A 25325-nucleotide genomic window follows, 5' to 3' on the forward strand; every position below is an offset into this window, starting at 1 on the left:
GACCCGGTTGCCTTTGCTGCTCCCAACCTCCAAATCCTCCCAGGAGGAGAAACCTCCATCTGATTCCACTTCCACTAAGCAGAAAGGAGGGGAAAGTCCCACTCGGTCTCATTCCCCCAAATATTGTACCTGGGTGAACGGGAAGGTGACTGCCACATCTCCTTTTCGAGGGCAGAACAAACTGCAGGTCCCCGCACGACCGCACCAAGTATTTCCGTCCATCCGACGCGCTCCGGAAAGCAACGCCAGAATGGCCAAGCGCCGGTTCCTCCTCTGCTGAGCACATTCCTCCCCTCCTGTTTTCATTCAGCCCAACCTTAAACAAAACCACGGCTGTTGTTTTTATCGGCAGAGCGGCTCTGGGAATTACCTATGCGGGGCCGGGGGAGCGGGAGAGGGGGTTTGTGCTGCTGAAACAGCATTTAATCTCAAGAAGGAGCTGTTAAAAATATTAAAGCTTAACCGGGTGTAACATCCTGTCCTGCTGTGTCCCGTTTGCTAGTAAAGAAGCAAAAAGTTCTGGAGGAAGACTGAGATTTCAACCCAAACTCCAGGTAGGGGCTTTCCAGAAAAGCACCTCTGGTTTCCCCATGCAATCCCTACTTGCAGCTCGGCCAGCACAGCCAGTGTTAAATCTGCTGAGACGTTTTAACTATTTAAGAGGAGAGTGGGTTTTTTTCCGCAAGTTTTCTGCAAAGAACAACCGAAACAAAAATGACTTTAAAACAAATATTAAGTGTTAAAAATACAGAATAGAGTAGAATAGAATAGAACAGAACAGAATAGAATAGAACAAAATTAATCATCTGCCTCATCAGAGCCCTTCTGCCTACCCAGCAGGGGATGTTAGCAGATGTGTTTTCACACTGATATTTTCTATCTAAAACAAACAAACAAATAACTAAGCTGGACTTACAAAAAAAACCCAGCCCTCAAATTGAGAGTTTGTATCGTACAGGTGTTGATACACAGCCAAAATCTCCAGGCTTGGTAAAGATTCAAGATACCAAGCAAAGAAATCAGAGAATCACAGGTTCGAGTTCAAACAGCAATTAAAAACGCACGTAAATGGCGATAGATTAGTACAGAGGATCACTACGACGCGCCGAAGATTTCTAACACGAACACAATTAGCCTCCGAGCATGAAATTCAGGCGCCTCCCCCACCCCTCAAGAAACCGCAAAAGCCTTAAAAGGGGGGAAAAAAAAAATAAATTTAAACCCACGTAGTTTGGAAGTCGAAAGTACAGCATCCGACCCACCTTCCCGCTCCGGGTGCCGACCCTCGTCCTCCCCTCGCCAGCCTTGGCTGCCCGGGGAATCCGGCAGCGTCGCTCCCCGAGTGTCTGCAGCCGAGCGGAGATTGTCATTGATTTGTGTGCGGAAAGTTAAGCCTTTCTAGGAGCGGTTAGGAGAATTCACTCCCACCACTCCCTCTAAACCAAAAGTATTTGGCACGGAGCCCTCCTCATCCACCTGTACTATTAAGGTCTAAACAACACGCGGGACATGGGCTGATTTTACCGGGATCTTTTCATGTTTCTTTTTTAAACAAGCACACGAAGTTCTTTGGAAAGAAAAACTTGGGGGGGTTGTTGTGGGTTTTGGTGGGGGTTTTTTTCCAAACCTCATTTTTCTTGAAGCAGATTTATCGCATTCTTTTTGTTAGCCACTCGGTGGGTGAAGCCCTTCCCTGGTGTAACTGGTGAGCCCTGACCACGTGCTGGTTTGCCCCCGCAGAGGTAACGCCGTGGGTGACTTTCTTACTGATCTGCTCTGCTTCCCCTGCAAACCGTGCACCCATTCGGCTGAGACAAGGTAAATCTGGGGCGGGGGGCGATGAAAACCTTCTCTTTTAAAAAGAACTGGATATAACTTAACTAAAAAATCAGGTCTGTGCATGAATGACCCACGTGAGCAAGAAGATGGAGGCAAAGCATCTTCAAAGGGGAGGTTTGCTTACCCAAGTCCCCCGTCGCTGTGTTCCACAGCTGACAAGACCCCAAATTGGGGGCCCAATCCAAAGAATGAGTGAGTGACTTTGAAAACCCTTCCCAAGTGCCCAGTGGGGGGCTTCAAAGCCCCCCTGGCAGCCAGATTTGGAAGCCACCTCCTGGCCACCTCAGCTAGACCCATGGGGCCAACAACCCCATCCAGCACCCATCTCCTGCGGTCCTCATCCACGAGGACATCCCCGGCAGAGGAGTCACCCCACCGGAGCCCCGCTCGGCAGAAAGTGCCGCCTCCACCGCCGTGAGGAGCCCAACCTGTCTAAGCCCGGCTTGCCGGCATGTGCGCAACCTCAAAGGGTTGGCCATCGTGTTGAGTGATAAGTAACAGGTCCCTCCTCCTCACTGGGTGCCCTAGAGATCAGCTCATTCTTGAGATTTTGCCCCAAATTAAGCAGCCACATCTCCGAGCATTAAGTTAAACACTGTATTTAATAAAACACTAGTTCCTTTCTGGCACTGGTATTACGACAACAAGGAAATACAGATTTTTTAATACAGTAAATCCAATGAGAGCAGCTGGACACCGAGTTCCATGTTACATGCCTTTCTGCTGGTTTTCCTTTAAAGAAGCACATTAAAAAAAACCCCAAATCACAACCAAAATTGTTTATACAAGGGAAATCTTTCTGAAGCACAAGGCAAAATCAAGTGTAAGATAGCCCGGGGCAACCTGGCACTCCCAGACACAGCTTGGAAGAGCTCCGTGCTCGGAGCACGGTTACTTTTGAAACTTTTAGTACATGCTTTCTTGGTCTGTAGGAAAAAAAAATATACTGCTTCCATCCCCACACCCAAACCACTATCTGCAGTTCCTCTGACTACTGGGTTTCTAAGGAGTGTCTGGGTAAATCAGTAAATGAAGTCGGTGTGAACAATATGTCTGGCCCCAGATAAGAGTAAAGCAAAACTTGGGCAGTATCCAGCAACTGCCAAGCTGGTGCGGAGAGGAACACCAATTGCTACTCACTGCTTTCCTGGTACTCCCCCAGCCTGCATCCCCTGTGGGACGAGAGCACCCATCCACCACCCACACGCACCCGAAGCACAAAACCAAGCGACTCTTCATTTCCCACAAAAATTGCCTTTTTTTTTTTTCTATCAAAATGACTTGCTCCCATCAATCCACCAAAGCCAACCAGTTGAAGAAACAATTACTTCCATCCCATGCTAATGATGTGTATTGTTCGCGGTGCTGTTTCCCAAGCTGGTTTTATGGAAATGTCCCCAGTACCCTTGAGGTGCTGGAGCATGTCCAGAGAAGGGCAACAAAGCTGGTGAAGGGTCTGGAACACAAGTTTTCTGAAGAGCAGTTGAGGGAACTGGGTTTTTTTAGCCTGGAGCAAAGGAGGCTGAGGGGAGACCTTATTGCCCTCTACAACTACCTGAAAGGAGGTTGGAGCAAGGTGGGTGCTGGTCTCTTCTCCCAGGTAACAAGCGATAGGACGAGAGGAAATGGCCTCAAGTTGTACCAGAAGAGGTTTAGATGGGATATTAGGAAAAATATCTTCACTGAAAGGGTTGTCAAGCGTTGGACCAGGCTGCCCAGGGAAGCGGTTGAGTCACCATCCCTGGAGGTATCTAAAAGACGTGTAGATGTGGCGCTTAGGGACGTGGTTTAGTGGTGGACGTGGCAGTGCTAGGTTAACAGGTGGACTCCATCATCTTAAAGGTCTTTTCCAACCTAAATGATTCTATGATTAAAAACATCCCCAAATTCCTGCAATCCAAACCCAACATTTTCATACAGAATAATACCCGGGGCAGGGGACAGTGACAAATGAAACATCTCAGCGATGACTTTGAGTCTGAAACCACTGCAGACCAATAGGTCTCCACTGAACCCTGGAAATTATTTCCTATTTCCCATGTGAAATTGATTCCCAGTTTTTGATTGCTGTTAACAGAGGGATGAACAGGTCTCTAGACTAGAAAGGAAAAGAGGCTAAACTACTTCTAACAGGGTGTGAAATAAGAATAACAGGAGCAAGAAGACAAGAAAGGGTTGTGCTAGACCCCACCTTGGTTCACAAGCACAACAGGAAACACTTAGTTAAAAAAAATAATAGAAAAGGTTGTAATGATTGCTTATCCCAGGTCAGTAAAGCTCTAATCACAGGTACACTGAATTGCAAGCTTTCCAGAAAAGAGTACTTAAAGGATGCCTGTCCAATCAGAAAAATAAATGATCACCAAATTTAAAGATTTTCCTGTGCAAAATTAATTTTGACACAGTTTTGCTTTCTACAGCTTTTTTTTTTAGAGAATAAACTGGCACAAGTGTTTTGTGAATTTTTGCAATTTTTCCTTTCAAATCTGAGTTTTTCAGGACCCACGGGGTCCTGAAAAAGTTGGCTAGTTGGAGCCCAATAATCAACCTCAGTGAATCCAGCTCCCTGAGAGCCAGAGGAAAATATTTCCTGCAGCAAGATTTGCTGCACCAATCACATTTTTCAAGAAAAAATAATTTTCGTCCTCAAACATCCCTATTTTACTGCCAAAACCTGTAGGTAAAAAAAAAGAGGATTTTTTTTTGCAGGTTAATTTTGGTAAGAAATAAAACCCAGCAACATATTTTCCCCCCCAAATCTCACAGAAACTGCTTGCAAATGGGAAACTTGGAAAAGCCTGATGAAGTTTCCTCCAAGGTGTCTATCCCACCCACCCACACGTGTTTCTGTTTGTTATGGTGCATATCCCCGTTAACTTCAACACTGCTCTCCAGGCAATAAAGTTAAGCCTTGCCTAAGTGCTTCCAAATGTTGGCCTTATTTTAAAGGTGATAGAGTAAGTGGAAGGAAGAGATGTGAGCCCACAACCTTGCTGCGCACCCTTATTGCTGGGGTACCGCCAGGTCAGGAGGAAGGGTGATGGGGCAACAACCCATCTGGTTTAAGAAGGTCTCTGAGCTCATGGCTTGGGTTAGAGCCGCTGGTTTTTCATCTTTAAAAGGTAGTTGTGGACATTGGGAAAGGGTGAATGAGTGAGTCATGAAAGGGATTTCCTTGCTAGTAGCCCCACGCTCTGCAGACGAGAAGCAGTTTCCAGTGAGAGGCTGAATTACCAGTTACCCCATGCCATGGATGGGGCAGATTCACTGGTCCAGGCTATGTGTACGCGCAAAGCTGCTGTCACAATATTCTTATCCAAAAAAACCCAAACAAAAGCTCTAAAGCAAATCAGTGAAAACCAATGTCGATTAAATGTTCTGCTAAAACAATCGAGCCAGAGTTGCAGTGATTTCATATTTGAAACTTCAATGGCTATAATCCAGATTGATCCTAAGGGATCTCCAGTGCTTTGCCTAACGTGGATGGATGGTGGAACTCAATGAGGCTCCAATGTCTTCCATGGAAATAGGGTCATTTATGCTACCCAGAGATTTCCTCAAGAAATGAATACACAGTTTGATTTCTATGGAGGGAACAGGGCTGGATGCAGCCAAGATGATATTGTATAGGTGTACAGGGTGTACGTATATATATACACACTGTATGTGTAGCTATATGATGGGATTTTGCTACATCATATGGTTTCACTGGGAAGCTCTCAGAGGAAGAGCTGCACCCTCACCTCCCCTCTTCCCCCAGTACATCTGCTCCAGCAGGGACTGGTACCAGCTCTGGAAGCGCTGTCACCTCTGGGTGAAGCTGGCCCTACAGCTCCCAGTCCTTCTTGCTCCCCTGCAGCTTCACCGTGCCACAGGGGCATGAGAATGATCCCACATTAGCAAGAACATGGCAAAACAAACTTTGAATTAAACCAGTATTTTGCTTGGGAAACATTTACCTTTCTCCACTGGGTCTTAGTCTAATGAAAGAAGATGAAGCCGGGCAAAGCTGTTGCCTGTGCAATCTCTTGCTTGGTGGGAGAGAAAGATAATCTCCCAGGGCGACAGATTAGGACATGGAAGGCTTGGTGGCATGGCACTGGAGAGGTGCTGTAAGGCTAAGTGCATTAAATCCTCCTCCATCTCCTGAAATGAAGCCGTAGCCAGCTCATCTGAGATAATGGCCATTCTCAGAGATGAAGATCAGGGGCCAGGAACCTCGTCTCATCCCTGAAGCCACCAGCGAGGAGGGAATGACACCAGCTCCCGCTCCCCAGTGCACGCACATCTTCCTCCTTGAACCCATGCCTATATAAATACTTGACGTATCGCTTGATTATTTGGTTAGATGACACATGTCTGAAGGCAGTAGCCGGGTCACTTTGCTTGGTTTTAATGCTTCAGTCCTCCCTTTGTCTTTATCGGGAAAGATTCTCAAGTCCGCTTCAGCTTGTGTTTGTGCAGGGCTGGGACTGGGCGAGGGCTACTAAAAATAAATGATCACAGGATGAATTCTAAACACAAATGGATGTTAATAATAAAAGGCAAGATGTGGATCAAAGAGCCACTTTGCGGAGCTTGATGGGTTGGTGCAGTTTTACTGGACGTACCTGTCCTGCCCCAGGGCAGCTGAAGCTGGGTGAGATGCAGACCTCCAGGGAGGTCCAGACCACATGGGGCTTCTGAACATCTACTTTAAGCGCGTCACCACCCCCCTGATGCCAAAAAAACCTTCCCAGCACCCCAGAACGAACTTGAGATGGGTGGTAAAAACCCGAAGTGACACAAATACAGTCTGCTGGGGGATGAAAGGGAGGCGGTGGAGAGCATTTGCAAAGACCCAGACCCTAGTGATGGCTGCAGACTTCAGCCCGACTTCCACTGCCATCGCTTTAAACCTCCTTGCCCAATTCACGGCTCCAACGCAATTGCTCCGCGCAGCTTTTGATATGCATTCCCTGCCTCATAATTTCTCAATGGGTTATTTTTGCTTTGCTCTTGGACAAAATGAGCCATGACTCCTTGCTGGATCTGTTCGCACCGTCCCACCCGTGGATGGGCTAAGGATGACCAAGCAAATTGCCCATTGTAACCAGCGTGCCGGCCTCCAGGCGTTGATAACCCTCTGGCCAGACCACTTGCTTTCACTTCCACAATCTAGAAAGTTACCCTTACCCAGGAATAAGAAATTTAGCAGAAGCTCCCTGATGTAGGTGGAAACAACCTCATTTGCTTTCAGAAGCTGTGGATCAGGCCACAGCTCCTTGCAGAATATCACATTAATAGTGAGAGGCAAATGAACCATTTTACTTCACCTAGCTGAAAAAAAACCCGTGGCTGACCTGATTTACCTTCCTGATAACGTATTTAAAAAATGCTCCCAGGCTGAGGACTTCGCCAGCTGAGATCTCATACGAAATGAGACTGTTTATGTCATGACCGCAACCTTCTGAAAAATGCCCCTGTAGATGGGAAAGCTCACAAGACCCTTAGGTATAATGATCTCAGCTATATCAATAACCACATTTCGGCAGATTCATTATCTGCTCGCCGGCCTGCCCAGCCGCACAGCAAAGCGTTGCAGCAGGATGGAGCGAGAAAGGAAAACACTGAATTCAGCCGTTCTTCCCACAGAAAAATTGACATTGTGGGTCATTCTTTTCCTTAGCAAAAGCCAAGCTTTTATTTCCTCTGCTTTCACGCCACACTTGGGAGGGAGGACCTGAGCTACATACAATATTGAACACAACCGATCAATCTCCCTTTTAGTGGGTGCAAGAGTATTTTCCTTCACAGCTTGCATCTTTGCTCCCCGAGCATCCTCATCCCTTGCTGTCCCAAACTTTACAGCAGAACATTTTTTGCCTATTCCTTGTAATATTCAGGATTTTAACATCCCTGCTAACTCTATTCATGGATTTCAGACCACAATTCATAGGAAATTTAGGCTACAAAACAAAGGTTTTTTTCATACCGGTATTTTCAAGCAACAAGGACCATTATGATCATGTATTATGCCCTCCAGCTTCATACAAAATAAAATACTTCACCCGGTAATTTCTGCAGCAAGGCCTTAGTTCCCACCAGCCCTCCAGCATTTAGAAGCAGAGGCAATCTTGGCTGAAAGATTTCAAAACAAGGGGGCTTTGCCCTGATCCTTGGCAAGTGTTTCTAGTAGTTGATTAGTCTCAGTATTAAAAAAATTGCAAGTTTTTCTTTTTTTTTTTTTTTTTTTTGCCTGGACGTGCCCAGCTCTAGCTTCCGAGCACCTCATCACACAAAGCCTTTTTCTGCTACACTAAAGAAAACAGTGTGGCTCTCTTCCCAAAGTGGGGACTTGAAGGTTATGATCCCATGAACAAGGATGAGAGCTGTGAACATCTCCCTTCCACCGCATCTCACTGCGGTGCTACACACCTCTGCTGGCAATGGATGTGGTTGCAGAGAGCTCGACCAGGGATGGAGATTGCTCTGGAAAAAAGCTGTGGATAGGTGGGTGGAGCCTTGCACAGATTAAAACCTGGACCCCGCGGTCTCTCCGCACCCATGGAACCCCTCAGCCCTGAGTTTGCCCTCTTCCCATGCTGGAGGGGGGAAATGCCAGCAGCAAGTGATGCTCAGGAGGAGTTGGCACGGCCCCATCTTCTCCTAAGGAGGAGAGAGAAAGAGGTCACCTGCCCAGCATCCTCCCAGCTCAACAGGCTGGAGCCTGCCCTGAGGACAACATAGGGCAACAAAACACACCCGCTGTCCGTGCCCACCCTCCGTACCCCCAGACTTCACCACCAGACCCCAACTTCCTACGCTCAACCAAGAATAAAGCAAAATACAGCAGACCCAGGAAAAAAACCACGCATCAAACCCCAAACATGAATCTCCTGTCTCAAGCCCACCATCCGTAACTGGATTGCCCTTTGAAGAGCATGAGATTGGACTCCTAGTGGGAGAAAAGGTATTTATCCAATAAACTCTTTAGTACGGATGAAATGATAACAGCTACATGTGGTCCTGCGACACACTTGCTAACGGGAGTGGTATGAACGGGGACAACGCAAGAAGAAATTCATATCAGCCAAAAATATTAACAGCCCCAAATGATGTTGCCATGCTGTGGATGGGCTGTCCCATCACCCAGGCATCCTCGGGTGCTGCCCCAGAGTATGTGCAGTAATCGCAGGTCAGAGCCCCCTCATTGCCTCCCACCTTGCTGAATCAGTAGCAACAAAGGGGATAAGAGCATCGCTGCAGAAGAACTCCATTTCTGGTTCGGCCAATGCAACCCGCACACAGGATAACTGATGTTGTCCTCGTCTCGCAGAACTGCTCGAAGGTGCGAACGAAACGGCAAACAGAGGGGAATCAATGAACATAGGCTGTGGTTGGAGCAGGAGGGAGCTGGGGAAATGGAAGGAAAGGCAAAGGGCAAAGATAAGATGGGAGAAAGAAACAGCAGCTCTCTTCTAGGTCAGGGGAGAGAGCAAACGGTCACAAACTGCTAAGGAGAGATGAGGGCTTGTACATCCATGGAAGACTAACCTAAGATTAACATGGCAACTTGGAGACGGTGGGGCTAACAGGTATGTTAAGATGCAGAATGATCATGACTTAAAAAAATCGGAGGGGTTTGGGGGCAAATCTCATCCTTTGTGGAAGGGCTGGGGGGTTCTGATGGTTTTGGAGCTCTTGGGGGTGACCCAACTGCTCAGCAACCCAAATGGATGGGCAAGAGTGCAGCATATTAATAACTCCTCCTTAATAAATGCAAAGCGATGCAGGGCAGGGAGAGGAATTTCTGCTCCTCAGGCACCTTCCAGGGTCCTAAATTGTGTCAAACCAAGGAAGGGACCTCCCAGCAACAGAGACAGCACGGCAGAGACCTCTGCTCTGTGCAGAGCCGCAGCCACAAAGCTAACAAGATGTTCAGCTGCATATGGAAAGGGACGGCGAGTAATCCTGGAAATATTATAATGCCTTTGTATAAATCAGTAGCGCAGCCTCAGATGGGGAGAAAAGTAATGATGCAGAAAAGGCAGAAGTGTTCAATCAATATTTCTGGTCTGCATTTGGAAAGAAGCAGGATGAGATGCTTGTATCACATGAGGAGGATGAAGTACTTTCCAGTCCATTAGTAACCAAGGAGGTTGTTAAACAGCATCTACTAGCGATAAACAATTTTAAATCAGCAGGCCTGGATAACTTGCTCCCAAGAGCCCTCCAACAGCTGGCTGAGAAGCTCTCTGGACCGCTGATGTTAATTTTTAATAAATCTTGGAATACCAGGGAAGATCTAGACGGCTGGAAGCATGCAAATGCTGCACTGATCTGCAAAAGGGGCAAGTGGGATGGCCTGATGAACAGGTTGCCTTGTCTGCCATCAATCATGGGTAAAATAATGGGAACCCTCCTGAGAGTCAACCAGAAGAGGAATTAAAGGACGGGAATACAGTCAATGCTCATCAGAGAGGTTCTGTGGCAAACGCATCACATCAAACAAAGCTGATTTTGTTCTTTGAGGAGATTACAAGTTTGGTTAATAAAGATAATTGCCTAGAGATAATATACATAGGCTTTTGTATGGCATTTGATTTACTACGACATGACATGCTGATTAAAAAATGAGCGCTGTATTATAAGAATAAAGCACATGTGCAGAGGATTCGGAGCTGATCTCAACAAATTGCTGTCAGAGGGGAATTGGACTGTTTCCAGAGGGGTTTCACAAGGCTCAATCCCAGCCCCAATATTCAGCGTTTTCTTATCTGGAAGCAAATATAACATCATTGCTGATAAATCAGCTATGTGCTACACAAATAGGAGAGGCCAAGCGATCTGAACAGAGCGGAGATGCTGGCAGCCAAGCATCTGGCTGGGGTCATCACTCCACCTCAGAGGATGAGAAGAAGGGGACAGGCAGTGAAAAAAACAGAGGTGGGATGCTCAGAATCGATGCAGAAACTGGGAGGTGACACCGTGGCAGGTGGGGGGGGGGGAAGCACGTCCCCGCAGAGAGATGCAGATGCCTGGCCTGGCAGGAGGGCAGAGGGTTGGATGTTATGCACACCCCAACATCCCTGAGGAAGAATACTTGGAATGGGTATCAGGAGGTAAATTGGGGCCTCCATACTGCAGGATTTTGCAGCACCCAGAGTCGGCCATTGCTTACGAGAGGACGCGTGACCCCGACCAGCCCTTTCTGTGCTCCTCGCGGGGCTTAATGCTGACGCTGACCTTTGTGACCCCAAGGAAATCAATTAAACCTTGATCGAGCTTTTTTGTAACAGGAATACTTCCATCTGGCCTTTCTTATCCCTGAGCCTTAGCTGCCCCTCGGGAAAACACAACACTTAATGCATGGGCGAACACCTCAGCGACACCTTGAAGGCAAGCACAGGGGTGCCAGGCACAGAAGTGAGCATCCTTGCGGGCAGCCCCGCAGACTTGGACATCTAGGTCTTGTCCGCTGCTCCAAAACCAGAGACCTAGCAGCTGAAAGAAAAGGTTTTTAGAAACCTTTAGCAAGAGAAAATGGAAATGCTTAAACATGAAGCAGCTTCATTGCATCCCTGTTACACCAGTAACGACACTATCCCTAGCGTTCCCTTAGCATCACCATTTCTTTTCTCCCTGAACAGGTACCACCTTTTTTCTGAGGCATCATCCAGCTCCCCCTGAAGTCATGCATTACCATGTCTTCAATTTTATTGTGTTTTACTTTTACTCTCCCCTTTTAGAAAAACAAAAGTTAATTCAGCAAAGGCAGCACTGCCTGATGGACCAGGCAGTTGATGTGGTACCGAGGAGGAAGGCTGAGCGATGGGCAGCCGGTGCGAAGGTGCCTGCGCAAGGCGGGTGAAGGAGGAGGGCAAGGGGTACACGGTGTGTGGGAAGAGCTGCTCATCCTGGGCGTAGCCAGCCAACATCCATCCCTTGCTCGGGTGGACGCTGGAGATAAGATGTGGGGCTCAGCAAATTCATGGGAGACCGCTTTTCTCCAGGTTCTGAGCAGAAGAGGGCCCTGCAGGGGAGAGGAGGGTGAATGGCCATCGGCTGCTATGCGCTCCTGACTCTCAGATCCCAAGGGTAGGTCCATGTCTTTTGTCTTCAGGGTACCAAAGGGCAAGGAACAGGTCCCTGAGTGATTTGGACACATCAAGCCAGGTCACAGGAGCAGGGCTCCCTGCCCAACCTTCCTTTGTGTCTTCTCCTGGGTCTGGAAGGACAGTTTGGTATCTGCCCTTCTTCCTGCTGCTTCTGCAGATGCCTTGGAAGGGACCAGACCTGCTCAATCATGCAAAAGATGAGGGGAAACCTCTCTATCTCGAGAACCAAGAAAGCCCTGAGCAATCTCATGACCACACCAGGCACATGAAGGTTTAGGCAACCTCATGGGACCTCAAGGAGGTCTCTGGGGCTGCTGCTCTCTCCCTGCTCTCCCAGCCCTTGGCACAGGGGGAGAGCGCAGGTCCTTGGGGCAGCGAGGATGGAGAGGAGGGTCTCATGCAGGACTGATTCTGTGGCATCTCCCAGGGAGGACCCCACTGGGCCCCTGGAGAGTGACCTGGGAGGTTTGCTCCCTAATCCCAGCCTGAGCCAAGCCCAAAGGCTTACTCAGCTCCAGAGGCACCAACCTAGCAGAGGTGGGCAACGGTCTCTGGGAAAAAGCCTTACAGAAAAGCAAGAATTTTTTTGTCCTCATGTCCTTTTGTCCTCCTGAAACCCACTCAAGGAAGAATTTAGCCCCCAGCCTATTATTTTCCATCTGCCAGGATTTGCAGAGGGCTTCTTACCACTGCATGTGAACCGTCAGAGTTCACCATGGGAGCTGGAGATGAAGTCTGGCTAAGGGTACCCTACGTCCCTGGCCTCGTGTTTCCATTTGACTTTGCCACTAACCAGTGAAGGAGAACTTGCTGCTCACAACGTTCCTCAAGGGCTCCTTCGACTGCTCTTGCTTCAGGGACAGAAAGGGGTCAACAATTCAAATCCCAGATGTTTAACCCAAACAGGCCCCATCCATCAACACCTGAACAGAGGATTAGAATACATTGTTATTGCTGAAGGTGAATTCAAGAGATAAGGCATCAAATCAAAGTCTTAAATAATGCTAGACATTACAAAATCTTTCAAACTTGGGCAAAAAAAAAAAAAAGGCAGTTTGGCTTAAAATCACCGAATCCCACCACACACAGTTTTGGTGAGGAGATCCATATCGATGGTGGAGCCACCTTCAAGGAAGCTGCAGCCACCTTATTGGGCTGCCCAGATGCAAGGTAAAAATTTGGTGTTGTTTAAAAAAGACAGCCTGGGGTCTCATCTGCAAATACTACTGGAAGATGCAGCAGGTACCAGCCACAGTCTTTGAACCCGGGATCATCTCTCTTCCTGGTTGCGACTCCCATCACCCAAGCTGCTGGCAGCTCGCAGAAGACCCCATCTCCCCAAAAAGCCACTGATTTTGGTTGCCTCTTCTCTCCCACCTGCATTTATCAGAAAGGATGCACCAAAACCAGCAGCATCCAAATCTCTGTGGCTGCTCTCGAGCACTTTGCTCCCGTATTCCTGCACTAAAGGGGAGGCAGGATCTCTGTGGCATCGCTCCCGAGTGTGCCTTTAAATATCCATGCTTTGCACAAAGTCCTTGGTGGGTGAGAGCCCTGCCAGGGAACGCCCTGCGCTGCCCGCTGCCTTGCCTGCCTCCCACCTCCTCTTCCTCCCTGGCTCCGCAGCCGGGAGCAGCCGGGGCGAGGAGCGTAACGCAACCACAAGCAGTCCATCCCTCCAAAAAAGATATTACCTCCACTCCCACCTTCCTCCTTGCCTCCACCCCAGCTCCCTGCTCGGCTGGCGTGTTTTTCCTCTGCTGCAATTAACGCTTGACCAGGCAGAACATCCCCCCCCCCCCCCCCCCCCCCCGCGGCTCCAGCCGAGCCTGAGATGGCGCAGTCAGAGAAAATTATTTAGAAGAGAGGGGGGGAAAAAAAAATAAAATTAAATAACCGCAGAGGACAAAGGCTTCTTGTCTTAAAACCCTTACTCAGCCGGCGCATCGGGCAGGTTGGCACCACGATCAGGTGTTGCTGCGTAAGCAGGGGCTGTGTCAGGGTTGATCCGGGCACCCCGTTGCAGCACCCTCCCAAATTCAGCAACAGGGACCCCGAGTGCTCACCCAGGTGCCCAGTTTTAAGCAGATGGGTGGGAGCAAAGATTTCACGTTTAGGGAGATGTGTAAGACCCGGGTGCTGCTGTGGAATCAGATCACTCACCCAAGAGGGACAGGATTTGGCCCCATGAGGTTCCAGCTCACTACAGCTGCACCCCAAATCCCAGCAGGCAGGGATCTGTGTCCCCCCAAGCGCTCCCAAAAGATTTGGCTATGACTGCTCCAGTGGGACCTGATTTTTTTCAACAGGTTGACATTGTAATTGCATATTTCCCCCCATATTAGAAAAAAAAAAGGAGAAGGAGGAGTAGGACGGACTCATTTATCATGTGTAGCCAAACCCCAGGCTGGACTCAGTGAAATGAAAATGAGTCGGTAACACTTTGTGTAATGGCATTCCAGTTTGTTCTCCTAAATAATTTGTATTTTAATGAGTCCTTTTTGCTCCAGCACTAGTTTGTAGCCTCCATACTTTCTCAAGTCCTCCTGTGCTTTAATTTGATTTTAAAAAAATTCCCAGTGTCATATTTTTATTAAGAAAAAGAAAAGCAGGATCGCTTCTCTCCTGGCTTAGACGGGAGCAGGTAATGAATCTCTGCGCACAGGAGACGGCTTTTATCTCCATGGCCTTGCCGTTCCCAAACCTACGTATTTAAAAAACTCCCCCACCATGAGATAATGGGAAAAGAGAAAGTCAGCAAAGAAACAAAAAGGCAATCAGGAGCTTTACAGAAGCAGGGGAGCACCATGATTTCCACCTGATCTTCTCCTGCTGGGACAAGTCTTCAGGTCAAGATACTGTAAATGAGAAGAAGTCGCTTTGGGGAGTGTAATCATGAGAGATGCAGTCAAAAAGCTATTTTGCAGCGCTTGGACTTGCTAAGGTTTCCTCCACTTGGGTCACGCTCAGCATGCCGTGGAAGAGATGGCAGCTCAGCCCTTGCAACCACCATGTTGGTGGTGGGCTGGCTCGGCCAGGTTACCTGGGAGTTACACCCTGCACCCAAATATTGGCTGCTCTGGGCTAAGGTGGTGGTCCTGGCCATGGTGGGTGCCCAGGGAAGGGCAGCAGGGCTCCTATCCCATAGCAAATCTGCACGGAACCAGAGCTGCCCCCCCATCAGCCGCAACCGCAGCCAGGCATGAGGGCACTTCCAAGCCATTTCAACACAAAATCTGACCTGTTCAAACACCGAATCGCACCTACCCAACCTACTCCTGGAGCCTGCTCCAACTAGAAAGCTGGTGGGTGCGGTGAAAACACGCTAGAAAGCTGAGCGGAGGAGTGGGAACCGAAAGCTGGGGCAGCATCTTCCCTCACCTGCCTCCAAACCCCATGGGGTGGTGAGGACAGCGTGTATCCCTCCATGTGCTCCTGCTCGTGGTGGGGACAGCGCGGTGGCCCTGGGAGGATAATGGGTTCTGGGGGGGAGCTTGCAGCCTAAATCAGGTCAGGGTTGGGGCGATATTGATGAACTGGAGATCATCTGGAATAAGGTGACCTAATCGGTCCATCTCTGCTGTGCTATCTAATCCCTTTCAGATACCCTCTCCCTCCCCAGCCCTCCAGGGCTGAAGGAGAAAAGAGGCATCAAACAACTGAGAGGTCAGAAAAGCAGCACCTCCCTCCAGACCACCTTTCATTTCACTGGGAAACATTATAGAGAAGGAGAGTTCATAAGTGGAACTATCCGAAAGGCTGGCTGGCTTCAAAAACTGCAAAACCTCAGCAAACCTTGTTAACATCAGCCTAACCAGGCTCATCGGCAGTTCTCGCCTTCAGATCGGGCAAACAAATGTCACAGGTTTATACACCAATTTATTTCTACCCATTTAACAAATCAACGTTTCCCTCCCATCCTCCTTCCCTGGAGCAGCAGCCACTGCAGCTCAGAGTTAGTGTGACTCCTAGTTCCCAAAGCCTTGGAGATACGCTTGACCTTCATTATTGCCCTGTTTTAATTTCCAGCCTCCCTTTGCTAACCCTCCCCTATGGAGCCCTGCCAGACTTTCTCCCTCCCTTAAGACCATCCTTGCTGCTATCTTACTTGGGTTTTAATCACCTTCTACTTCAATTACTCCACTTCCCTCTTTCACAGCCCTCCTCGGTGCTGTGCCATCTCACCAGCCTTTTTGGGAGTACCAAATGGACCAGCCAGATTACTCTTAGGAAATATCTACTCTTTTCTTGGTTTCTTCCCTACCCTGGGAAGAGCTTCAAAGCCGCTCTCCCTGCTGGCAGGATTCCCGGGAGCAAAGCTTTGTGGACAAGGCCAGCAACAATCTGAAGAGCCCAAGCAACCTGGCATTACGGCATTAGGTCAAATCCAGGGTCCACCAATTGCCCTAAACAGCCCAACACCGACAGGCTGATGCATCAAACCTCAGCTGTGCCTCCAGGAAGGTGCTCTCTCAACCCCAACCAGCTCAAGATTGTTTTAAACCTGAATAAGGAGGTCTAATCCCTCTTCCAAATCTCACGTCTTCCTGCTAATTTATAGCTCTTGGGTTTTTTGCCATTCCCAAACAACATCCAAGCCTTATTTGAGTGTTAAGTTCCCAGCTTTGGAGTCATCCTGTGCCAGCGAGTTTCACAGACCCAATCCGATGGGAGAGCATTTTCCCATGGACACGGCTGCTTCCTTAAACAGACCTTGCGTTACAAGACAGGGAGATCAGAAACATCCAACTTACTTTCTCTGGCCACTCATTAGGTTAGAGATCCCCTTTTCTCTGCCTCTGCTTGGCTATATGCCTCGCCCCCAGCTTTTTCCAGCCTCTCTCTCGGTGATTTTTTCCTCTGGCTGGTAATTGTTCTCATTGCCCTTCACTCACAGATGGTCCTCGGAGAGCTCACTATTGACGTGGTGCCAGCTCTCCTCAATCCCAGCTGCTAAACTGCATTAGGAGACGAGCTAGCACTCAGCAGAGACCGCTCCTCCACTCCAGCTGCCCTTTCACACCCCGGCCATTGCTGGAAGAGGGTTTGCTCACCAGAGCCTCCGTGACTGGGCAACCTCTCGGTCCCATCACAGCAGCTGGGTCACCCTCAAGCCCCACTGCCCCTCACCTAAAGCCTCCCAGTTCTATCTGGATCTCCGATCCCAGCCTTCCTCCTCCTTGATGTCCTTCCCGCCGTGCAACTGAGTCACTTAGCCCTCTTCAAACCTCTCCTTCAAGCTTCCCCATCCCCTTTTGGCTTGTGACAGCCTCTGCAGTCCCAGCCCAGCAAACCTTATCCACAGAGGGGTCCTCTGTGCTCACAGAGCAGCCCCCCAGCTGAAATATTTTACGAAGAGGGTGGTGAGACAGTGGAAGAGGTTGCCCAGAGAGGTGGTAGGTGCCCCATCCCTGGGAACATTCCAGGTCAGGTTGGACGGGGCTCTGAGCAACCTGATCTAGTGGAAGATGTCCCTGATCATGGCAGGGGGGTTGGATGAGATGACCTTTAAAAGTCCCTTCCAATCCAAACCATTCGATGATTATTCCAGCCCCCTGGTTCCAACCCCGCTCCACAGGGACAACCCGGACCGCCACCCAGGCAGGATGGATGCGAGCAGAAGAAAACAAGGGGGAAAAAAGCACAGCAGACCAGACAGGAGGTGAAAGCAGCTCTTATTTTTCACCGGACCAAGTTGTTTTTGGAGGCACAAACACTAGGTTCATTCATGAAACAGCTAAGTGCTGGGTTTTCAACGGAAACAATGAATTAGCAAGGACGAGCAGCGACAGGCTAAATGACCTTTTTCCTGCCTCCCAAAGTGTCCTGTTTCTTTCCTAACCTGGCAGCCAACTGCTCATTGAGCTCCGCGGCACTCAGCCCCAGCAACCTGGAGCTTCCAGGGAAGCCCAAGGGCTTGGAGAAGAGCTTTCTGCAGAGCCACGTCCTTCCCCGTGGCTCTGCACCCTTCCCACACAAACCCATGGGAGCCGGGGGCTGGAGGGCATCCCCCATGGCACTGGGGATGTGAAGCATGAGCACTGTCACCCAGCAAGGTGACAACCCCATGGCCAAAGCCAAGGCATCATGGAATGAAGCTGTATGTCATATGATTTAGTTTTAGGTAGTCCTGCCAGGAGCAGGGAGTTGGGCTCGATGATCCTTATGGGTCCCTTCCAACTTGAGATATTCTATGATTCTATGATCAGTGCCAGCACACCAGCCCTGTGGGACCCAACTAAACCCATCCATCATTGCTCAACAGCAAAAAAAATCCCAGTTCGCAAGCACTGCGAACCCAGTGCCCTTCACCAGCGCGCGATTTGGCTTCAGAGAGATACAAAGAAAGTGGTTTGACTTTCGGTTTCTGCTATCTCAAAATCTATCAGAGGGATATGCTACCTTACGCTAACATAACGGATTAAAGCAGAAGATAAAATGCCATTCCATTATCTATTTATTAAAAGCACCACTTGAACTGCTTTTATTCAGCATATATCTCCTACTAAAGAGGCACTCCTTGACTGTGTAAATCAGCGAGCAATTGTGTTTTAACAGCCTTTAGAATGGCATTTCCCCACAGTTTTAGATGGACTATCAGACAGAAAACCTCTTCCAAAACTCACTTATCATAACAGGCATGAGCACAGAGCTCTTTACCGCTCCTCTACCACCAAGACAAATACAAAATGGGCTTGTAAAACTCACAAAGCATAAATCATTCCCACCTTTCACCCTGCTGCATGAATATCCCTAATGACAGGTCAAAATAAATAATTTTGTTAGCAGAGGAGAACTATTCAGCTCCCACTGACGGATGGGACTGCTGGTAGGTGATGAAATACAGGCTGCAGTTCCCAACCCACTGTTGCTACCTGTTCTGCGGTAATCAGTTCTCATAGAACCAGAAAGGATGAAGCCACTTCAAATCTACCAGTTCCCTGGGCAAAAGGGGAAGAAATGATGCTAAATTTTCAGTAAAAGATTTCAGGTGCAAATATAACAATATCTGTGAACTGCAAAACAAAAGGGAGGTTGTTGGATTGTCTTTGCTCCACCAGAATAAATTGGCTTTTGGTTGGTTGGGGATATTCTTCCATGCCAAGAAACATTCCCCCCTTTTTTGCAGGCTCCGTTGCTTTTGGTATTCTAATTTTCTTTACAAAGTGGTCTGATAAAGAAACCTGGAGCAAGAGTACTCATGAGCTGGTTACATTTGAAATGAAATGCTGTTGGAAGACAAGCACAGCAAGCTTCACCCTGCACCATGAAAGTCAACGGAGGGTCTACCATTGACATGAGCAAAGGTCAGATGTGTTGAGAAGAGGGGAAAGGGATGTACCCCCACACACAGGGAAGGATGCCCACGGTCTGGAAACTATCTGAGTAGATAGATAGACACAGGGATGGATGGATGAAAGAAAGGATGGATCCCTACTGTTCTGCTGCTGCCAGAAGGACCTCAGCACACACCATGACAAACTCAACGCTGAGGCTGATCTCCTTGTTCCTTCTTTTCCTGTGGCCGCCCGCACCTTCTCCCTTGCTGCAGACAAACTGGAGCACCGCCTTACTGGAGAAAGCACGGGACCCAGCTGTGTCACCTACAAGGACACCCATCCTCGGGTGGCTGGTTGCCCAACCCGACGCACCCCAGGCTCTTGGCTGCCCTTACGTGAGTTAAATTCTGACGGAGCTGACAAACCTGAAAGATCATTTCAAACTACTATCGCTTCAAATTCAGCTTGCTTCAGCCTATGACCTTCTTGGCAGGATCTCCCTTCAGTGCCGCAGTCCCAAACAGGAGCTGACAGTGCTTCGCAACCTTTTGAACCAGCACTCAGGTCCCTTGGGTACCGCGGGGAGGATTTCTCTTAACGGCGTGCAAGCTCCCCGGCTCTGACAGCCCTGCTCTCGGGCTGCCTGGGAGGGGACCGGCACCCCGTCCCCTCCGTTCGGCGGTGTGAAAGGTCACCGGGGAAGGTGCACTTGTCACCCTGAATAAACCATTACATGGAGGTTGTGTCACATCTTCTTTCTGGGAGGATGAAGCCAGCTGAAGTCAGAGAAAAAGCTCTCCTGACACCAGTGGGGTTTGGATCTGTCCCCGGAGCACCGGGCAGAAAACGCAGAGCAGCAAGGAGCAAAACCTCTCCTAAATGACATGGGTTATCAGCAGGCGTGGAGTGAGCCCCAGGACACACCCAGGGCAGGTGTCCCTTCGCGCTGATGTGCCAACCAGTCCAGTCTGACTGTCTCCTTAACAGAAGTCACCCAATGACCATACAGCTAAGAAAGTGTCAGCTTCCCAGTCAAGCTTAATAAATCCCTTCCCTTTGCTTCCTCTGACAGCACATCTCACTGAGAGCTATTCTGAGACAAGAGTCACCAGCAGACCTGTGGGGACTCGGCTTTTGGGCTCCAGCTCAGAAGAGCGTGGATGACTCCCTACGCTTCTGAGATGTTGAAGTTTCCCAGAGGAACCTCATAGTTTTCCACATTTTACTACCTTTATATATCAGGGTGACATTAGAGGAGATTTTATTTCTCTCCGCAATGGGTAGCAAACCAGAAACAGGACTACAGCAAAGATGACATGCACAGAAGAGAAGCAAACATCATCTCATCTTCTGGGAAGAAGAAATCAGGGCCAGCCAGCAGCAATCGCTGCCTGCTTACCTGGCTTAGCGATGTCTTAGGAACCCAAGCACGGACCAGAGACGCCCTGCATGAAACGTCTTGCAGAGGAAAATATCATGTCCTGCCACGCTCTGCTTGAAGACTAGGGAAGAACAGCCCAGCCCAGCACAGGGCTGGGAGCAAAGAGCACCAGGAGCCCAACAGCCACGAGTTTTGTGTAGCCTCAACTCAAGAGAAGACCCAGGCCGAGCTCCTCCTCCCGGCTCTGCTGGTGCACACCTTTCAGGGTGACTCCTTGCCCAAACTCAAGTTTAAGAGGTTGTCCGGGGGGTCACCAAGCCAGATGTAGCTGCCTTTGGCACCACCGCATTGGCATGGGAGATCAGCAAGACCAACTTCTCAGCTCGCAGCAGTGGGCAGGCAGGCAAAGGCTGCCCGCACCAATGCTGATGCAGGCAGGGGTGTCACCACGCTAAAGGGCTGGCGAGCCCACGTCCGTCTCCTCTCTGCCCCTCGCTTAAATGTAGGTCAAGCCACAAGGTGACAGTTAGCGCTAGCGGAGCCGTCTCTGACCACCTAGGTGCTTCCAGCACTGTATCAAAAACTAAAGTGAAGCAATAAAAATTAAAAGAGAAGTAATATGGATCATAAAACCCAAGCACAAGACTAAAAAGTCCCAGGACGCTGATGTATCGTTAAGGCAGGGCATGAACCTCCCCTTGCAGTGCTGCCAAATCCCCTTTCCACAGGAAATTATCCTCTTTTCTGATTGCTTTCATCACCTGGCTCTCCAGCAGGCGATGTTCTCCAGCGTTAGGGAAAAAGGCAGCGGAAAGGCTGGGAACTGGTGTGTCATCCCCTGTACACCACTTTTTGTGCCTCATCTTCTAACTGGGCTTTGTGGCTGAGACCATCAGCATCCTGACCCAGCAACGGAGCACACCTTGATGAAGGATGCAGTGGAGAAATGCTAAATAACTAGGCCCAGCCTAACAGGACTGCTGGTCTGAGCTCTAATGAGGGAAAACACCATTTTCTTAAAAGCTCTCCATCCCCCAGCCTTACAGAGACCGATAACTCAAAGACATCCTCCCCGATCCCAATACCCTGCCACTCTCCCACCCCAGAAGGTCCCACTGAAACAGCAGCCACAGCACCAGGAGTTGAATGGGGTGAGTGAAGGCCAGTTTTGATTCATTTGGATGCAAAGCTGAGATTTTAATCACCCCCAGGGCCGGGGGGAGGATACACAGCCTCCCCACTGCCCATCATCTCCATCCCCACCCCTGTCCGGCCCCGGTGACCCATTAACATCCCTTTCTTCTTGTAAATATTGCCCGAGCACTCCTGCCTGCCCTCCTGGCCTCAATTAATCGTGGCCTGGGGGAGAAGCAGGTAAGAAAGCACTCAAATTTAACCAATCTCTGCAGATGGTAAAAATAGAGTTTGATGTGACAAGTGTGGGCAGTGGGGATGGGCAGGGCGAGGAGGAGAGCAGAGCCCTTCTTGCCCAGACATCCTCGTGGATGCCCAGCTGTCCTCACTTCCCATCACTTTGTGGGATTTGGAGAAATCTGGCATGTCCCGGGGTTTGATTCTCAGGGGAAACCCCTGCTCTGGAGCAGGTTACGCCAGCAAGGAAAACCTCCCTTCTGCTGAGTCCCACATTCCCAGAGCCATCCCAGGTCACTCCAATCCCCCCAGTCCCAACGGGACAGACCTCCCCACGGCCACGCTTGGACCTGACCCCACATCTCGTTGATACACAGCAGAAGTTGAGCCCACAACTCAACTGCTCTACAGCTCCCAAGTCCCATGGGAGCCTTGCTGGCTGTGGAGACCACTGCGTGAGGAACCACTGCATCTAAGAAACCAAGTGGTGGCAAAAAGTATCTCAGGCTCCATCCAACACCTTCAGCATCCATGGTGATACCAGAAACGTAACTGGTACCTTCAACATGGCACCAGGCTCCCAGCTCCTGCTGCAAAGAACAACAGGCCATCAACAGAGCGGTCCCGACTCTACCCAAAGGTGGTTTTGCTGGAACAAAAGCAAAGGCCACACAAATAGGTTGATTTTTTTTTTTTTTTTTTTTTTTTTTTTTTTACTGAGACATCACTAAGGTCCATGAGGAGGTAGTGCCTCAGCATCATGCAAGCATCCTGCAAGCAATGCTTTCAACATGAAGGAACAAAAGGCTGCGGTGGGGAGGAGAACGGTGGGAAACTTTACAGGCTCCCAAGCTTCATTTGAGACCTGGTGTTTGCAGCACAGGCTGCATTTCATCTTTTCATAAGTAACTCTTACCAGGAAACATTACAAAAAAGGGGGCATTTCAAGGAAGAAAAGTTGGTCTCCCAATGTAATTTTTTTATATTTTTTTTTTAAATCTTTTGTTAGCAACTCTTCCAGGGAGCAAATCCAGCAGAGGCAATACAGTGCAATGTACACTCCTAAATTAGTTTCCAGGCACTTGGGATGCTTTATTATTCATTTCCTCCAAATATTAGGTAATGCCTTTCGCCCCTTTCAAAGTCTATACGAGGGGTCTTTGATGCATTGTGGGACTTGAAAGTTGCAAGTCTAAAGAAGAATTTCTTTTAAGTCCTCTCTTTTATCAAGCATATTCTGTTCTGTTCGCTATAATGCACACAATGGCATGAGAGTCTTGACCTGCTTCATGTCTGATGGGTTGAAATCTCAGATGCATAGGATAAAACAGCCATTCCTAGGAATACAGCTTAAACACTTATGGTGCTATTCAGGCAAATATTACCCAGGGGTCTGCCACGCCACTGAAAAGCTGCAGAAATTGGCTCCGTAGATGGCTGACCAATTCAGCAGTGAGAAATGACCCCGCTACATTAACTCTCCTTTTCATTTCACCCTGGGCGAGCTGGGGTCTGGAGGTAACCGCAGCAGGAGGCAAGAGCCGGTTGAAGCCAGATTCGTTTTCTTTATATAAAGTATTTTTTGTGTGTGTGTGACCATGAATGTCATTATGCGGATCTGCAAAAGAGGGAAAGTAATGACATTAGGGCACAGGCACAGAAATCAGTGAGGTTTTTGTCTTACGGTTACATGGAAGCACTGTCGCATCTTCTGGAGAAGTAAAATTTGTAGCTTTTAAGACATCGCAAACATCTCACATAACCAGGTCTCTGCCTCTGCTAAAGGTAGAACTTTGGTGTGTCACTTTACACCATCCAGCATCAGTGTCCTCCATGTGTTAACCAGAATTAATAGCTCTTGTTCCATAATAATTCACCTGTTTTTTTCTGTTTATACTGCAAGCTCGCTAGTTTAGAGACATCTCCCGCCCAGTAATATACAGGACCCAGGACAAGGATGTAAAGTGAAACTTACACTTGCAAAAGCAGACACATTTCAGTTCAAAATTAAATGTTTTTGTCCTTTAGACAATTGCACTGACATGTTTTTACAAAAGTACCAGGCTGCTATTTTAGGATATTAATCTCCTCTTATCAATCTCTTCTTGACAGGTTAGAACTAGAAAAGATTTTTTAAAGGGCAATCTTGAAATGCAGGGGTAAAATTCAATGTAAGTGCTGAAGAGCTCCTAAATGCGTTGAAGCTGCTTGAATTTGCCTTGCATGTCTTATACCTTAGGAGCAAAAGATGTCTCTAGGACGAGTCAGAAAAGGAGTGTCCAGACTATACAGGGAGATGTTTGTAAGCGAGATGGCTCCTTTTTTTTATGACTCCCCTAGCCTGCCTCAGTGCTACACCCCAGTATGCCTGCAATCCCAGCCTGTCAGCCGAAAACATACATGAGAGTCTTGATAACCACAACATTTCACCAGGAAGACCGTTTCTTAGCCTGTACAAAAAAAGAAAAAGCTGATTTTGCATGAGCAAAACCTGGATATGTCTCTCCTGACATTGCCAAAACATCCAGCAGCAGCTCCAGAGCCTGCAAAGAGGGAGACATGTGCAACTGCAGCCCCTGGCTCTGGTGTGTGCGATTCCAGCGGGATTAGCTCTAAAAGCAAATCTGATCCGCAGGGATATGATCTCCCATCCCATCCACCTCCTCCAGGGTGCTGCAGACCCGAGGAAGCAAGCACAAGCCTGATTTCCAGAGATGCTGAGCATCTCTGCCATCGCTGGTATGGCGGTGGCAGCACCAGGTACCAAAAATAACATGAGAAAGTCTCAGCTCTCACACTACCCACCTGGTTAGGAGGATTTTTAGGACCCCTCTTAAGCATCCTTACTAAAACACCATCAAGACAGTCAGGATTTTTGCCCTCCGTGTGAGTGGTGCAGTGCTGGTCTGCAAGAGGGGAGCTGACAGGTCATTATTGTGTGTCCTACAAATTTTCTGAGCCGATAAGGAAACTTCAACAATGTGATGGTTTATCAGTTCGTAGGTTGGAAAAGGAAATTCTTTCAATCGAGATAACGATTCTATTCCTTTGTGGCAAATGAGAGTTTTTGCTTGGGGACTCTGGCAGAAGCGGAGCCAGGACAAGGATGGGACCCATCGCTCACCAGCCAACAGAAAGATGCTGTCGCAGCCAACGGGAGCGTCTGCGCAAATTGTAAGGAGCCCGAAACTGCTCCTTTGAGAGAGAGAGAAAGAAAAAAGCAGCAAAACTGCAGGAGAAACTAAATCTATTTGTAAACCCCAGGCAGAGTCGACATGAGGCAGCCGGCGCAGGAGTGCAGAGACGATAATGGAGCCTGATAGATAGTTCACAGGATTACTAGATACCCTCCAA

At 48.8% G+C, this 25325-nt stretch overlaps 1 protein-coding gene across 3 annotated transcripts in view; it reads right to left on the reverse strand.

Moving 5' to 3' along the window:
- Positions 1-25325, reverse strand: part of ZBTB7C (zinc finger and BTB domain containing 7C) — a 155634-nt gene that overhangs the window by 41008 nt on the left and 89301 nt on the right. Inside the window, exon 1 of one of the 3 annotated variants that reach the window (XM_049794685.1) lies at positions 1263-1346. The exons of 1 other annotated variant lie outside the window; for it this stretch is intronic. The gene's annotated coding sequence lies outside the window, so the exon portion shown is untranslated. Of the gene's footprint in view, positions 1-1226; positions 1347-25325 lie in introns of those variants that run through there. One more of the 3 variants, XM_049794686.1, reaches the window with a different exon arrangement.

This window comes from Accipiter gentilis, chromosome Z (genome assembly GCF_929443795.1).
Source record: "Accipiter gentilis chromosome Z, bAccGen1.1, whole genome shotgun sequence".
Classification (NCBI taxonomy): Eukaryota; Metazoa; Chordata; class Aves; order Accipitriformes; family Accipitridae; genus Astur; species Astur gentilis.